Source organism: Choloepus didactylus, chromosome 19, assembly GCF_015220235.1.
Source record: "Choloepus didactylus isolate mChoDid1 chromosome 19, mChoDid1.pri, whole genome shotgun sequence".
NCBI lineage: Eukaryota > Metazoa > Chordata > Mammalia > Pilosa > Megalonychidae > Choloepus > Choloepus didactylus.
The window spans coordinates 14,901,242-14,917,699 of record NC_051325.1 but is presented as its reverse complement, the minus strand read 5'-3'; the positions used below and the strand labels follow the sequence as shown (position 1 = coordinate 14,917,699).

Here is a 16,458-nt window from a genome sequence, read left to right as displayed (position 1 = left end):
TGCATGCTACTCCAGTTTTGCTAATGCTGCCCTTATGCAAAATACCAGGAACATATCGGCTTTTATGAAGGGGGTTTATTAAACTACAAATTTACAGTCCTAAGGCTATAAAATTGTCCAAACTAACGCATCAACGAGAGGATACCTTCACCAAAGAAAGGCTGGTGGTGTCTGGAACACCTCTGTTAGCTGGGAAGGCACATGGTTGGCGTCTGCTGGTCCTTTGCTCCCAGGTTCAGGGTTTAAAATGGCTTTCTCCAAAATGTCTCTGGATTTCTGTTTCTTTTAGGTTCTCTCACTCAGCTCCTGTGCATCCTTGTTTGTTCTCCCAGGGCATTTCTTTCTAAGCGTCTGGGGGTCCTCTCTTAGCTTCTCCGGGGCAAACCCTGGGCTTCATCTTTTAGCTTAGCGTCTCCAAATGTCTTTCTGTCTGCATCTCCAAGCATCTGGGTCTGTGTCGGCCCCTGAGCTCTCTTAAGGACTCCAGTAAACTAATCAAGACTGACCTTTAATGGGCGGGGTCACAGCTCCATTGAAATAATCTAATCAAGAGGACTCACCCACATTTGGGAGTGTCACATCTCCATAGAAACAACCTAATCAAAACATCCCACTCATAAGTCTGCTCCCACAAGATTGGATTAAAAGAACATGGCCTTTGTGGGGGATATAATAGGTTAAAACCAGCACACTCACCAAGATTTTGGTGGCGTGGAAAAACTCTTGAAATATAACATAAATAGAAAAAAATAGGGGCCAATCATTATAACATGATTTCATCTGTGTTTTAAAAGTGGTAAAAGACTGGAAGAAAATCCTCCACATCCCCATATCAGTGAGATTCCAGGAGACTCATTTTCTTTTTAAACATTTCCCCCAGCTTTTCAAGAATAGGTGTCTCTTTCTTTTAAGGTAGAAACAAACAAAAAGCAATCTCTTGCTGATACTCTCGGTCAAGGTCAGTGACTTTATAGTTTAGTTACCTTGCTCCGTACACTAAATCAGTGGGCAATTATTGTGTGAAATTACAAAACACGTCTTGCTTCCCTCTCTGCCTTGGCTGCCAACAAGCTAAGACTAAATTTAATGGCTAACTAAAATAAATACTAGTCTTGACTTTGTAATCTTTTTTCCACCTCTCTTTATAATGCTGTATATACTTTATATTTATTTTATGGCTATACTATGTAAATCCTTAATTAGAACCCACTTCAGATTCTCTTTATTTTGAAAATAGCAACTATGTGATGAATAGTTGCAAATGTATTTGTGAAGTTTTAGAGTCAGCCCAAAGCATATTTGGTTTTGATGGCATTCTCCAGCAGCAGGGGTCTGTGGGATGTGGTGTAAGGATTCGTGGTGGTGTTGGGAGGGTGAGTGTCCAAGTGTGAGCAGACACACAGCACACTCGTGTGCACACCCATGGCTAGGTCTTTATTGCTGAGTGTAGAGTCTGAGCCTCGAGACGCCATCCTTTTCTGTCATGGAGAGTCACCTCAGAACTGTGTAGACCCACACCTCAATTTTGCAGTTTATGGTGTGTTCTGAGTCACTAAAGCCAACTTCCGGGTCTGCTGTCAGCCCTTCCCGTTATTCTCTGAGGAATTCCATTGGTGTTTATGTAGGAGGCACAACTTCATTAAAGACCTGGGCCCAGTCTCATCTAAGTAGGTATTCAAAGTTACATTTCAAAAAAAAACAACCAAGAATGAAACAGCCTTTGAAAACTAACTTGGGGACCCATTCAGGGATTTCTGCTTCCTCCTGGAGTGAGGTGGTATAAAAATCTGTGTCCATTTTGGGAAATTTGCTGTGTCCAGTGAATTTTCCATCACAATATGAGTATAAATTTTCCCATCATATTCTGTTTCCAGGAGGGGAATGCAAATTTCAGCTTCCAAATAATGTCTTATATTGGAAGGGGGAAAAAACCATCCGTTGTGTTTCAGGTCTTTAGCACCTTTCTCTCTAAAAAGTTAGTTAAGAACGGGTTTGAGGGGTTAGACAGGCCTGGCTTGGAATGGTGGCTCTCCTGCTTATTAGCTCTGTGACCTTGGCAATGATGCTTAACTCCTCCGGGCCTCGTTCCCATATTTGTAAATACAGACAGTAACAACAGCCAATGCATCGTGCATTCGCTGTGTGCATCTTGCATTCACTGTGTGCCATGGGCTGGGCTGAGAGCTTCACGCCAATCAACCCATCACATCCCCCACCACCTTACTATGGTAGGTGTTAAGTGGCCTCCCATTGCAAATGAGGAAATTGAGGCACCAGAGGAACGCAATCATTTGCTAAAAGTTCACTCAGCTTGTCAGTGGAAAAGTCTGGTTTCCATCTTGGGAAAAGCTGGCCCTGGTTCTCAACCCCTGCCTGGCTGGTAACGTCAACCTTAAAGGAGCCTCCTGAGGGGTAAGTGAAATGGTGCAGGTAAAGGACGGATTCCCCATTCCAGATGGGGACCTCAGAGGGGTGACGTGTGGAAACACCCCCTCTGCGACTTGACTAATGTCCTGCTCTTCAGTCAAGCATTGCTCTAGGAAATTCAGAACTTCCATGAAGCAGCCCCAGAGAGGATTATAAAAACTTGATGGCACCTCTGGTGGGCTGGAAAAAATGACCTCCCCAAAAAACACTTCCTAATCCCTGGAACTTGTGACTGTCTCTGCATGTGGCAAAAGATGTGGTTAAGTTAAGGATCTTGAGAGGAGTAGCTTATGCTGGATTATCTGGGTGTCCTTCTCACAGAACGGCAGAAGGAGAACAAGCTGAAGCAGAGGAGAAGGCTGTAGAGACTGGAGCGATGTGGCCACGAGCCAAGGAATGCCTGCAGCCACCTGAAGCTGTAAGAGGCAGGAAGGACCCTTCCCGAGAGCCTCAGGAGGGAGCAAGTCCCTGCTGACACCTGGATTTCAGACTTCTGGCCTCTAGAGCTGTTGGAGAACTAATTTCTCTTGTTTCAAGCCATCCAGTGTGTGGTAATTTTTACAGCAGACCTGGGAAATGAATACAGTGCCCCTTCCCCTAATGGGCTGGGAGTAGCACCCCAGCTCTCTCCAGGTGCCCTGCAAACTGCCTCTGCCAGTTTGGATGCATTATGTCCCCCAAAACTCCATTATCTTTGATACAATTTTGTGGGGGCAGATATTAGTGTTGATTAGGTTGGAATCTTTGGATTGGGCTGCTTCTGTGACCCACCCAACTGTGAGAGACACCTTTGATTAGGGTGTGACTTCTTGATTGAATGTTTCCATGGAAATGTGGCCCCGCCCATTCAGGGTGGGTCTTGATTAGTTCACTGAGTCCTATAAAAAGAGTTCACAGACAGAAGGAGCTTAGAGAAACTAAGAGTGACATTTTGGCAGAGCTGCAGCTGAGACAGACATTTTGAAGATGGCTGTTGAAAGCAGACTTTTGCTCTGGAGAAGCTAAGAGAGGAAAAAATGCCCCAAGATCAACACTTTGGAGAACATCATTTTGAAACGCAACCTGGGAGCAAGCGGACACCAGCCACGTGCCTTCCCAGCTAACAAGGTTTTCCAGATGCCAATGGCCTTTCTCCAGTGAAGGTACCCTATTGTTGATGCCTTACCTTGGACACTTTATGGCCTTAAGACTGCAACTGTGTAACCAAATAACCCCCCTTTATAAAAGCCAGTCCATTTCTGGTGTTTTGCAAACAGCAGCATTAGCAAACCGGCACACTGCCACACCACAGGTGATAAAGGATTTGCCCAGGCACTTCTAAAAAAATACCCATTACCATAAAAGTCAGTGGAGCAGTTCATAGAAATTAAAGCATTCTAATTGCTTGAAGATATGATTTCTGCAAAAGGTTTTGCATGTCCATTTTGGAAAATATTGGGGCATTGCCCTGAGTGCTTGGAGCCCTTCCTTCCCTCTTTGATAGTGGGGGATAAGGTTCTGCCAGCTGAAGCTACACGACTCTTACCCCATTTTACAAAGGAGGACACTGAGAAACAGGGTGGTTAACTGGTTTACCCATGTTGGCTCAGCTGAGAATTGAAAGAACATTCTGTACAGGCAAGGTAGTCATATGTAATCATGAAGTGTATTATTGGGAGGAACAGTGATTTGGTTCCTTGCAAAGGGAGAAAGAATCCCATGAGTTTCACCTGCATCTGCAAGTATTTATTGAGTGTCTACCAGGCGCCACGTCTACCATCCCTGTACCGGGCAAGGGTGAGGGATTCAAAAGGAGTTGAAGTCCTAGTCTCTGCCATTCCAGAATACATTACGGAGAGGAGCTGTTTGCACATAGAATGAGTCAGGTCCAGGACAACTCGGTTTGAATGTGAGAAACAGACACCGGTGCTAAAGGAATTCAGGGAGAAGGTGGTGTGGTCTCAAGGGAAAAGCACTAGATGGGGGTCAAGAATCGGTTGCACGGCCCAGCTCAGCCAATGCCATCCCACTGGGCCCTGGGCGAGTACCTCAGTTCCCTGGGCCTTGGATTCTTATCTGCAAAATGGGCTCCATGTTTACTGAGCTCCCTTCTGGACATCCTCTCTTTATACCCCACATGGTCAGGAAACCAGCCGCCACTGCATCTGCAGCCGAGGACTAACTCCATTCTCTGAAGAGTTTGACCAGAGACGATCTGACCCAGGTATTGACTCAGCTAGAGGTGCTGGATGAGTCTCTATACTGCAATGATGGGAGTAAGTGAAAACCTACATGCTGCTGGGTGTGGCCCCTGCTTGGAGTCAGAAATGGAAACCAGACCTATACTCCCCAGGAAGGAAATTGGAGGAGTTTTTTTTTTTTTTTTTTTTTCAGGGCAACTGGTTAGCTCAAAAGAAGAGACCTCACATACTGACAGTTGAGAGCCCATGGCAAGTTGCTGGGTCCTTGCCTGATGGCTCTGCAGTGAAGCCCACAGGAAAACATCCCCTTCCACCTCCTTGGAAACAGAGCTTTCGACCAGCACTTCAGTACCCACTCAAATACGATCATCAGGCATTTGAAGAGGCAATAACAGGAGAGGCAGGAACCAAAGGGAACAAACAGGACAAGGAATTTTAAGAGAAGAGAGACAGTGCAGGGTGCAGATGAAAATGTCAAGAAGATGAGAAATGATACAAGAGAAGTTATTGCACCATGAAACCGGAACAGCATGCTGTTTAAAAGCAAGGGACAGTCAAAGAACACACAACAGCCTGTGGTTGGAACTGCAGCTCTAACTCAGCCTTGGCTGTTTGGTACTCAGGCACAGAGGATGTGTCCAGCAGAAGGTGACACGAGCATGGTGGGTCAGGAGAGCAGACACTTAGGTGCTAGAGCTCTGCATGGGTACCCTGAAATGATGCAGCCAGGCCTGAGAAGTGGGGACACCTTTCTGCTCAGTGTGCCGGCAGGTATCTGCTCCACCCTGGGTGTCTGTCCTTCCCGAGTTCAGCATCTTTCTTTTTTTAAAATTGAGATCAATTTCACAAAATTAACCATTTTAAAGCATCCACTTCAGTTGCATTTAGTACATTCACTGTGTTACGCAACCACTACTTCTATCTAGTTCCAAAACCTTTCCATCCCCTCCAAAGGAAACCCACGCCCATTAAGTAATGACTCCCCTTCCAGCCATTCCTTCAGTCCCGGGCAACCACCCAACTTTCTGTCTCTGTAGATTTGCCTATTCTGGACTTTCATGGAATCATGCAATATGTGGCCTTTTGGGTCTGGCTTCTTTCACTCAGCACAATGTTTCAGAGATTCATCCTCACTGTTGCATATACCAGCCATTATTTATGGCTGAATAATGTTCCATTGCCTGTTAATACCACAATTTCTTCACCCATTCCTGTGTTGATGGACATTCTGGTTGTTTCCACCTTTATGCTTTTGTGGATAAAGCTGCTGTGAACATCGGTGCATGAATGTCTCTGTGAGTCCCTGCTTTCAATTCTTTGGGATATACCCCTAGAGGTGGGATCGCAGGGTCTTATGGTTAGTCTATGTTTAACTTTTTTGAGGAACTGCCAAAATGTTTTCTACAGCAGCTGCACCATCTTACATCCCCATCAGCCATGGACAAGGGTTGCAATTTCTCTGCATCTTCATCAACACTTACTTTCTGATTCTCTGAGTATAGCCATCTTAGTGGGTATGAACTGGTATCTCATTGTGGTTTTGATTTGCATTTCCCTAATGGCTAATGCTGTTGAGCATTTTTTCATGGGCATATTGGCCATTTGTATGTTTGGAGAAACATCCACTCAACTCTTTTGCCCAGTTTTTTTTTTTTTTTTTAATTCAGTTTTATTGAGATATATTCACATACCATAGAATCATACATGGTGTACAATCAGCTGTTCACAGTACCATCATATAGTTGTGCATTCATCATCCCAATCAATTTTTGAACATTTTCCTTACTCCAAAAAGAATAAAAATAAGAATAAAAATAAAAAAGAACACTCAAAGCATTCCATGCCCCCCATCCCACTCTATTTTTCATTTAGTTTTTGTCCCCATTTTTCTCTTCTTCTGTCCATACACTGAATAAAGGGAGTGTGAGCCACAAGGTTTTCACCATCACACTGTCACCCATTGTAAGCTACATTATTATATAATCGTCTTTAAGAGTAAAGCCTACTGGGTTGCAGTTTGACAGTTTTGGTATTTACTTCTAGCTATTCAAATACCTTAAAACCTAAAAAGGGTTATCTATGTAGTGCATAAGAGTGCCCACCAGAGTGACCTCTCAAATCCATTTGGAATCGCTCAGCCACTGAAACTTTGTTTCATTTTGCATCCCCCTTTTGGTCAAGAAGATGTTCTCAATTCCATGATACCGGGTCCAGATTCATCCCTGGGAGTCATATCCTGCGTTGCTAGGGAGATTTACACCCCTGGGAGTCAGATCCCATGTAGGGGGGAGGGCAGTGAGTTCACCTGCCGAGGTGGCTTAGCGAGAGAGAGAGGGCCACATCTGAGCAACAAAGAGGTACTCGGGGAGACTCTTAGGCACAATTATAAGCATGTTTAGCCTCCCCTTTGCAGTAACGAGCCTCATAAGAGCAAGCCCCAAGATCAAGGACCCGGCATACCAAATTGTCAGTCCTCAATGTTTGTGAGAATATCAGCAATAACCCAGGTGGGGATGTCCAACATTTCAGCATTTCTTCCCCAGTTCCTCAGGGGTTTTGCCTAGTTTTTAATTGGATCCTTTGTCTTTTTGTTATGGAATTTTAGTTTGGCATCTTTTGCACCCATCCCTTAAACAGGTAATTCTTCTCCTCACCTGCAGCTTTGGTGATGATTCTTATAGTAGTTCTCGGCCTTGGCTGTATAAGAAGATCAATTGGGGAATGTTAAAATTACTGACGCCTCCTTCCCATCCCTATATTGTGAGAAGTAATTGATCTGCGGTGAGTCCCAGTCACTGGGAACATTCGAGTCTCCCCAGATGTTACTAACCAGCAGCCACCTTAGATGAAAACTCTGGGGGCTTAAGCAGGTCCCTAGGCATAACATCCAATAATTATTTTCACAGTCACGAAGGAATTTCTCACTTCTTTGCAAAACCCCACCCATTATGGATGAGTAGAAAAATGGGGACAAAAAACTAAATGACAAATAGGGTGGGATGGGGGGATGGCTTGGGTGTTCTTTTTTTACTTTTATTTTTTATTCTTATTCTGATTCTTTCCAATGTAAGGAAAATGTTCAGAAATAGATTGTGGTGATGAATGCATAAACTATATGATTGTACTGTGAACAGTTGATTGTATACCATGGATGATTGTATGGTTTGTGAATGTATTTCAATAAAACTGAATTTAAAAGAAAAAAAAAGAAAAAAGAAAACCCCACCCATTGAGTTGGGAGTAGGCCCCACCGAGCGTTGCGTGAGGGATCCCGTCTTGCCACCAGGCCTCTGATGGAACCCTAGCATTACATATTATGGGTTTCGAGAGGATTTGCAGGCCTGTAGCCCTTTGTCTCTGTTACCTGCTTTCTAGCTGTGCCTCTCCAACTCCCCAAGCTTCAGCCTCCACATCTGTAAAATGGGGATATTAGTATTACATGAGAAAACTCGTAGAAAGTGTGTGCCTAGCAGATACCTGGCAGCCCCGAGCCCCACGTCCAGCTGGATGTGTGTTCTGGGCCCCGATGAAGTTCCTTTGGCAGGGCACGTGATGTTAGTTTCTCTCTGCAGGGCAGGTGGGACGGATGCCACAGGGGGGACGCATTTGAGCCACCAAACTGGGGTGGGGGGAGGCATATCTCCCTGCCTCCAGCTTTTCCTTTTTGGCCGGCTCAGTTGCAGCCACAGAAACCCAGCAAACAGCAGGCGAGTGCCACGTGATAAAGGGCCTCTGCACAGTCTGAAATAACCGTGGTAATTAGGATGTAAGAAAATGTAGCAGGGCCATTTAAAAACTTTGCAGGATGCTTTTCCTCCCAAAGAATGAGCTAAGCAGGAACCCCCTGGAGGTGTTTTTAATGGGCCTGAGCAGCGGGAGGGTTTGCAGAATTGTTTTCCCTGTTCCCAGGGGTTCCATTTCTGTTTTGGTATGGGCACTGGACGGCGTTGGTCTTCCAGTGCCCTATTTGTTGTTATTAATAACAGCACCATCCGTGGCTTGAGCAAAGGCAGGCAGACAGGGAAGCAAGAATCCTGCTGTTTGGAGAGGGCAGCGAATTTAGACAGAGCTCTCCCCAGTCTCCAAGTAGGTCAGTTCTGTGGACATTTGGGGGTGCCAGGTGCCGAGGGGGACAATCGCAATGTAAGCCAGTTCTGCCTGGGGAGCTCCCTGTTTGTTGGAGAATGCCAGGTACACGGGCAGTTATTTCAATACAGATGGTGCATGGTTTAATGGATGGAGGCATCTGAGCCTGGAGGGAGGGTGAGAATGTGCAGAAAAGGCATTTGCTGGAAAGGAGTCTTGTCTGAGATGAGTTTAAAGGAAAAGACGTCATTGTAAGTAAAAGAATGAAGGAATCATAACTGGTAGAGGGAAGCAGGTAAGCTGTGACAGAGCAGGGTGGAAAAGCCTGGTGTCCTCAAGGAACAGCAAATGGGTGGGTGCGGCTGGATCAAAAAGTGCAAGGAGCCATCGGAGTGCAGGGGGTGGAGCTAAACAAGGAGATTGAGCAGAAACCAATCACCTTGGGACACGTACTGGGTTACAGAGCACAGACTTCACTCTGTAACTAAGGGGTGAAAGGCTTTCTTGCCCTCCAAATTGTTATTTTGAAACTTGCAAACCTACAGAAGTGTTGAAAGAATGATGCAATCAATAGCTATCTACCCTACATGTGGATTCCCAAATCATTAACATCTGCCACCTTGGCCTTCTCTTCCTCTCTCTGTGTTTTGTTTTGTTTTGTTTTGTTTTCCCCAAACCTTTTGAAAGTAGGTTACAGACATCATGACTAAATACTTGAGCTTGGATCTCTAGGAAAACAGGCATTTTCTACGTAACCACAATGCCATTATCACACCCAAGGAATTTAGCATTGGTAACATTTATAGTATCTGATATTTGGTCCATAGTTACGTTTTGCCCATTGTCTACAACATGAACTTTATAGGTTTTCTACTCTTCATCCAGAAATCAATCAAAGAAGACAAATTGCATTGGATACATTATCTCCTTAGTTGCTTTCAGTGTAAACAGCAGCCTCCCACCTTTTTTGTTGTTTATTTTGGTTTTGGTTTTTGACATTAACATTTGCCACAAAACCAGTCCAGTTGCTTTGGAGAATATCGCTGGATCTGTGTGATTGTTCACTCACAATGAGATTAAACATTTTTGGCCAGAACACCCTGTGGGAGAGGCTGTGTCCTCCCCATTGCATCACGTCGAGAGCACAAGATGCCAGTTTGTCCCAAGATTGCAGGTGCCACAGTCTCCACTTTAAAGCTACGTTTCTCCCTTATAATAAAGGGTACAAGTCCATTGTGCCAGTTCGCCAAAAAAAAAAAAAAAAAATGGCAAAATTGAGTCTTGGTGTCATATGGAAGGAAGAATCTGGAAGCAACAACCTGGAATACTTAGCTGAGGAGATCTCCAGACTACATGTGGAGGATGTATCCTGGCTTCTCCTTGCAGCTTATAGTAAAATGCGAGCAAAGAGAGATAAACTTAGAACTGAACTCTTGGGTTCTAAGAAACCAGATGCTGATGGCTTGGAAAATTATGAGCTTCCAGGGGGTGGAATCCCAGAAGCTACAGCCCAATGTGAGGATGTAACCAAACATGGAACCCAGCCGCCATTTCAGTACAAGCCAAGATTGGAGATGGAATTATCCAGAAAGGATTTGTGGAAAGTCCTATTGTCTGATGGCTTTGACCCCTGTGTGCTTCATGCAAAGCCAACAGAACTTTTGCGAGAACTTTATAGACAGAGCCACTGCCAGTCTGGACTGGAGGAGACAGACAAGGAACAAATTGCAGGAAAAATTTCTTCAAAGACAGAGCCATGGAGGTTGAGGTCTGGAGTCAAGAGGCCTTGGGCTGGGAGAGTGGAGCAGCCCACACGCATGGAAAGGGTGAGTTTGCCCCGGAGGTGGAGGGTGGGCCTTCCACCTCGATGCTCTGGAACAGTTTTGCCACCCGAGGTCCCAAAGAGGGTGGAGCACATTCCCAGGGAATTGGGGAGAGCCTGGCTGCCACCACACTGTTCTGAAGGGGTTGAGCATGTGCCCCGGAGATGGAAGGGAATCCGGGAGCAGCCCCGATGTTTGAGGAGGTTGGGGCCGAGAAGGTGGTCTCCCCAATGTGTGGGTATGTTGGAGCACTCACCCAAGTGTTTGGAGAGGAAAGGGCTGCCTCAAAGGCCCTTAGGAAGGGTTAGACTCCCGCTCTCTCAAGCCCCAAGGATGCAATGTTATTCTGTTAATGACTCTCAGACTTTGAAATCTAATGGAGTTTGTCCTGCAGGTTTTAGGAACTGTTTTGGTCCTGTTAACCCTGTTTTCCTTACTCTTTCTCCTTATGGGAATGGAAATGTTTATCCTATGAATGTCTCTCCTTTGTATATTGGAAGCATATAACTTGTTCTAAGTCCGCAGATCCAAGCTAAAGGAAAATTATGCCTTAGGATTGAACATGCCTGTATTTGATTTTGATGGGATTTTGTACTTAACTTTTGTTACTGAAATGGTTTAAGTTTTTGTGATATTGTGATGAAATGAATGTATTTTGTATTTGGAAAGATAATGTCATTTCGGGATCTAGGGGGTGGAATGTGCCAGTTTGAATGTATTGTGTCCCCCAAATGCCATTATCTTTGTGGTCTTGTGGGACAGACGTTTTGGTGCTGGTTAGATTTGCTTGGAATGTGCCCCACCCAGCTGTGGGTGGTGACTTTGGTGGGATACTCCCATGGAGGCGTGGCCCCACCCATTCGGGGTGGGCCTTGATCAGTGGAGCCATATAAATGAGCTGGCTCAAGGAGAGGAAGACAGAGTGCAGCTGTGAGTGACGTTTTGAAGAAGAGCAAGCTTGCTAGAGAGGAATGTCCTGGGAGAAAGCCATTATGAAACCAGAGCTTTGGAGCAGACGCCAGCCATGTGCCTTCCCAGCTAACAGAGGTTTTCCGGATGCCATTTGCCATCCTCCAGTGAAGGTACCTGATTACTGATGTGTTACCTGGGACACTTTATGGCCTTAAGACTGTAACTGTATAGCCAGATAAACCCCCTTTTTATAAAAGCCAGTCCATCTCTGGTGTTTTGCATTCTGCAGCATTAACAAACTAGAACATCCATCTTTCCCTCTCCTGTTACAAGTGGGCTTTCTTCTCTAAAGGAAAACTCCCCACTTTACCTCCCTTTAAAAAAATCATCACTGCTGTGCTCAATCTGTAAGATACTAAAAATTAGAATGATACAGAGAAGATGAGCTTGGCCCCCATGCAAGGATGACACACAAATTCTTAAAGTGTTCCATATTTTTCACTGAAATATATATCTGAATGTAGTTAAAAGGAGTTTGGTTGTATATATGGTGTTCCAGTTTGCTAATGCTCCTGTTTTGCAAAACACCAGAAATGGATTGGCTTTTATAAAGGGGGTTTATTTGGTTACAAAGCTACAGTCTTAAGGCCATAAAGTGTCCAAGTAAGGCATCAACAATAGGGTACCTTCACTGGAGGATGGCCATTGGTGTCTGGAAAACCTCTGTTAGCTGGGAAGGCACGTGGCTGGCTTCTGCTTGCTCCCAGGTTGCATTTCAAAATGGCCTTCTCCAAAATGTTGCTCTTGGAGCATTTTGTCCTCTCTTATTTGCAGCTCCTCTTCAAAATATCACTCTCAGTTGCTCTGAGTTCCTTCTATTTGTCAGCTTTTTATATGGCTCCAGTGATTTAATTCAGACCCACCCTGAATGGGTGGGATAATACCTCCATGGATATTAACCAATTAGAGATCTTGCTCACAGTTGATTGAGTCAGAATATGGAAACCATCCCAGCTAACAGAGGTTTTCTGGACACCATTGGCCATCTCCAGTGAAGGTTCCCTTGGACACTTCATGCCTTAAGACTGTAACTGTGTAACCAAATAAACCCCCTTTTATAAAAACTAATCCATTTCTGGTATTTTGCATTCTGGCAGCATTAGCAAACAAGAACAGCTGGGAAGGCATGTGGCTGGCATCTGCTCCAAAGTTCTGGTTTCAAAATGGCTCTCTCCCAGAACGTTCCTCTCTAGGCCACAGCTCCTCAAACTGTCTCTCATCTGCAGCTACTCTCTCAGCTTCTGTGCATTCTTCAAAGTGTCCCTCTTGGCTGTAGCAAGCTCACTCTTTCTGTCTGAGCTTATATAGTGTTCCTGTAAACTAATCAAGGCCCATGCTGAATGGACAGGGCCACACCTCCATGGAAATTATCCAGTGAAAGATCTTGCCCACAGCTGAGTGATCCATCTCCATGAAAACATCCAATCAAAAGTCTCCAACCCAATTAACACCAATAGTTTCCTGCTCACACAAGACTGCATCAAAGATAATGGCGTTTTGGGGGACACAATACATCCAAACCAACAGAAAGTGTTTTGAGAAATTTTTCAACTTTCTTCATTTTCTTTTGAAATACAAAATATTTTTAAAAGCTAAAAAAAATCACCATAGAAGCAGGGATTCATTTTTCATTCAGTGTGTTACAATCCATTAATGTCACTATTCTCGTTGATGTTCAGATTGTCCCAAATTTGGCCAGTGGGAGCCCCTTGAAGTGAGTGTGTGTGTCCTTCGGAGGGGTCCCCCATTAGAAGTTGAGCAATTCCAGGCTTCCTGCTTCACTTTGTCCTTTCCCTGCCCCAGACTTGGGATGAACCACTCTTCCAAATATCCCTGGTTCCTTTCCACAACGAATGGTAATTAGAAGCCACAATCTGTTGCCATTTTTGCTCATTGCTACAGAAATGCCATCCCTTCTAGGCCCTTTGGAGATTGCTAGGAAATGTACCCTTTTAAAAGCTCACAGGTGTATACCAATAACACCAGTTGATCACCAGTTTCTTTACTTCCTCCATTCTGTAACTTCACATCGAGAGCCTAGTTCCCCAATATGAGTGCATTTCCTTACTTCTCTGTCCTACACAGTTGCAGAGCTATTCCTGAAGTACTACACCAGTACCACAACCACCAGCAGCAAGCTTATTAAGTAAAATGTAAGATTTCTTTGCAGTTATTTTTATCCTTAGAATGTATTCCACTAAGGGTATACCATCAGAGTCCTGGGTTCAGAATTACATGAATTCATTTCATGTGTGTGTGGTTTTGTTATAAGTTGGTACAGTTCAAGTCATCTGTTCAGATACTTCAGTGTTTGTTTTTTCATCTGCAATTTTATTTTTTGTAAATGTAAAATACTTAACATTTCAAAAGTTAATGCCATATTAAAATTGTTTATCTAATCAGTATCTTAGGGATGGACATTTAGGTTGTTTCCCATACATTGCCATGGTGAATTATTTCCGTCTGTGGAGGTGTATCTTCTGGGTAGACTCCTGGAAATGGACCTACTGTGTTCAAAGGCAAATGCCCGTGGAGTCTTGTGAGATGTGGCCACGTTCCCTTTCATACAGGCTGTACCACTGGAGTTTTTGGTGGGTTGTCCTGGTGGAGGATGGACTTTAGAGGAAATTAGATTGGATGTTGGAAGATGGTTAGTCATCAACTGCAGGTGATGGTGAGTGCCTGGACTGTGATGGTAGGACTGGGAGGGAGAGGAAGCAGTGGCTTAGAGGCTTAACTCTTGATTGCATGTGAGTAACAAGGGAATAAAAAGAACAAAGGGGGACTCTCAAGTGTTTGAGCAAAGCTAACAAGGCAGGTAGAATGTCACACAAAGATACCAAAACAGGAGGGCAAAATGCATGTGCACACGTGCATGTGGGGGAGAATGAGTTCCGCTGAGATGTGCAGAATTTGGGAAGCAGATGTGCATCAGGCCTGAAGCACAGGGTGGGGTGGGTCTGGCAGTAATGATATTTGAACTTCTGGCATGAAGAACACAATAAAAATCATAATCAAGGTTGAGATCAATAAATTCACTCACTGTGAGTGTCCCCAAACTCTGGACGCATGGGGGAAATGGTGCATTTATTTGACTTTTCTTTAAATTTAGAGATACATCACATGAAAAGCAATCTGGAGTTTGATGAATAATATATTGAGCATATTATGTAAAAATGTCATTTTAACATGTATACACATCATGTATTCTCCATTTCCCAACTTTCCCACGCTGGAGAGGTGGATGTAGCCTTAGTGTCAAAGCAAGGTGATGCCTCTCTGGGTATGAGATGAGCTGCAAGCTGGGGAACCTTGGGAGACATGTCCTGTGGGGTGTCTGTCTGTCTGTTAAAGGATGCGTACTTCTAGAGTCCTCTGGACAGGCTTGTCCTGGGGTGACCCAGGCATTGGAAGAAAGTATTTGCTGGAGCCTGAAAGAACGGGAAGGCAGTGGGAGTCATTTCAATAATAGCCTTGGCATTTTCAAAGCTCTGCGGAAAGGGGCACTTTAGCCTCCATCAGGGAACTCTTCCTTCAGTTCTAGAGAGTGTTTTATGTTTGGCTAAAGGTGTGGCCCCAGGTATTTATGCACAACTATAGTATCTGTGGATGAATCCACATTTGTAGAAGTGTATCAGAATTCCTATGTTTGCGGTAACACGTCGGAGATCAAGCATTACTGTGCTCCTCGGATTTGAATTACCCAAATAAATGAAACATTCCTTCACAAACACCAGTGTAATAACAATAAAACACAACTCTGCCCCACCTCCAGATTTTATTTTATTCCAGAGCAATATTTTTAAAGTACAGTTTTGTTCTTACACCGTACCTAGTACACATCACTTAACCATCTCCTAATAACTCGGTGGCATTATTAGGAACATCCAGCCTGGTTGCCTCGAAGGCCGGCTACCAGCTGTCACTTTTGCTCTCTTCTGGCTTGCTTCTGACAGCTCTTTTCATACCAATAACATCCCCTCTTCTTGTTTGCTGACTTGTATATTCCATGGGCTTGGGCAGGGCTCTCCATTCTGTTTGGTGTTAATACTGCTTGATAAGTAAGAGTTGCGAGACTATGAGAGACCTCTCAAGCATAAATGTCTGGCTGGAGTTCAGCACATCTTAGGAGGGGCTGAGAAATTCTCAGCTGAGAATTAGGATCTGGAGAAAGTTTGACATCTGGATGGTAAAGCCTTACATTGCACTTACCTACAAACATTCGTTTTGCGCAAAACGATAAAGCCTCCAATGCAACTCACCAAAATAAGCTCTGCAGTTACGCACTTGTGTGATTCTCTCCTTTGGTTGGAGGGGGTGGCATGGAATGCCTTGCATCTTTATCTGGGAGGCAGTGGAGAAGAGGCCCCAGACTGGGGTTCTGAGTTCTGGTCCACTCCAAATTCCATCACTCCTTGGTTGTATGATCTTGGGCAAAGTGAAACCTCCTGATCTCCACATTTGTTTGCTAAAATCGAAGCAATTACCCACCCTGTTCAGATAACAGATGTGAAAAGACTGTCGGCAAGCAATGCAGTCTACAAACGTAAAATATCCTTATGGCTGTCTGTGTCCTTATTTGCATCTTGAGGATATTGTAAATGTGTAACAGACAAGTTATGGTATATAGGTTGTGATTTGCCTCAGCTACAACACATGTGTGTTGTTTTCTTTCTATCTTTGAGTTCTCTCTTTTCCCTCCAGGGTTTCTTTTGCCTTCTCCCCACGCCCAAGAATATTTAATGCTGCTTTTTAAAATCTGAAATAATTTCCCCCCGGTGGGCTACAATTGTCAGCAGCCAGAGTTTCCTTTCAGGGAATGTTAATCAGTGTTGGAAGAGGCATGAACCATGTTGGCAAAAACTAACAACTCAGCCCTCTCCAACATTCTCACCTCTTTCTCTGTTATCATCAAGAAAAGAACTGAGGGGTTGACCTGGTGGTTGACCCTTAAGAAGCTGCCAATATTT

At 44.3% G+C, this 16,458-nt stretch overlaps 1 protein-coding gene and 1 non-coding gene across 3 annotated transcripts in view; both read left to right on the top strand.

Moving 5' to 3' along the window:
* SLC24A3 (solute carrier family 24 member 3) overlaps positions 1 to 16,458 on the top strand; it is a 561,375-nt gene that overhangs the window by 211,103 nt on the left and 333,814 nt on the right. The gene's annotated exons all lie outside the window — the stretch shown is intronic.
* LOC119516227 lies at positions 11,821 to 11,927 on the top strand. The gene has a single exon (XR_005213236.1). It is a non-coding gene; the product is annotated as a U6 spliceosomal RNA (small nuclear RNA).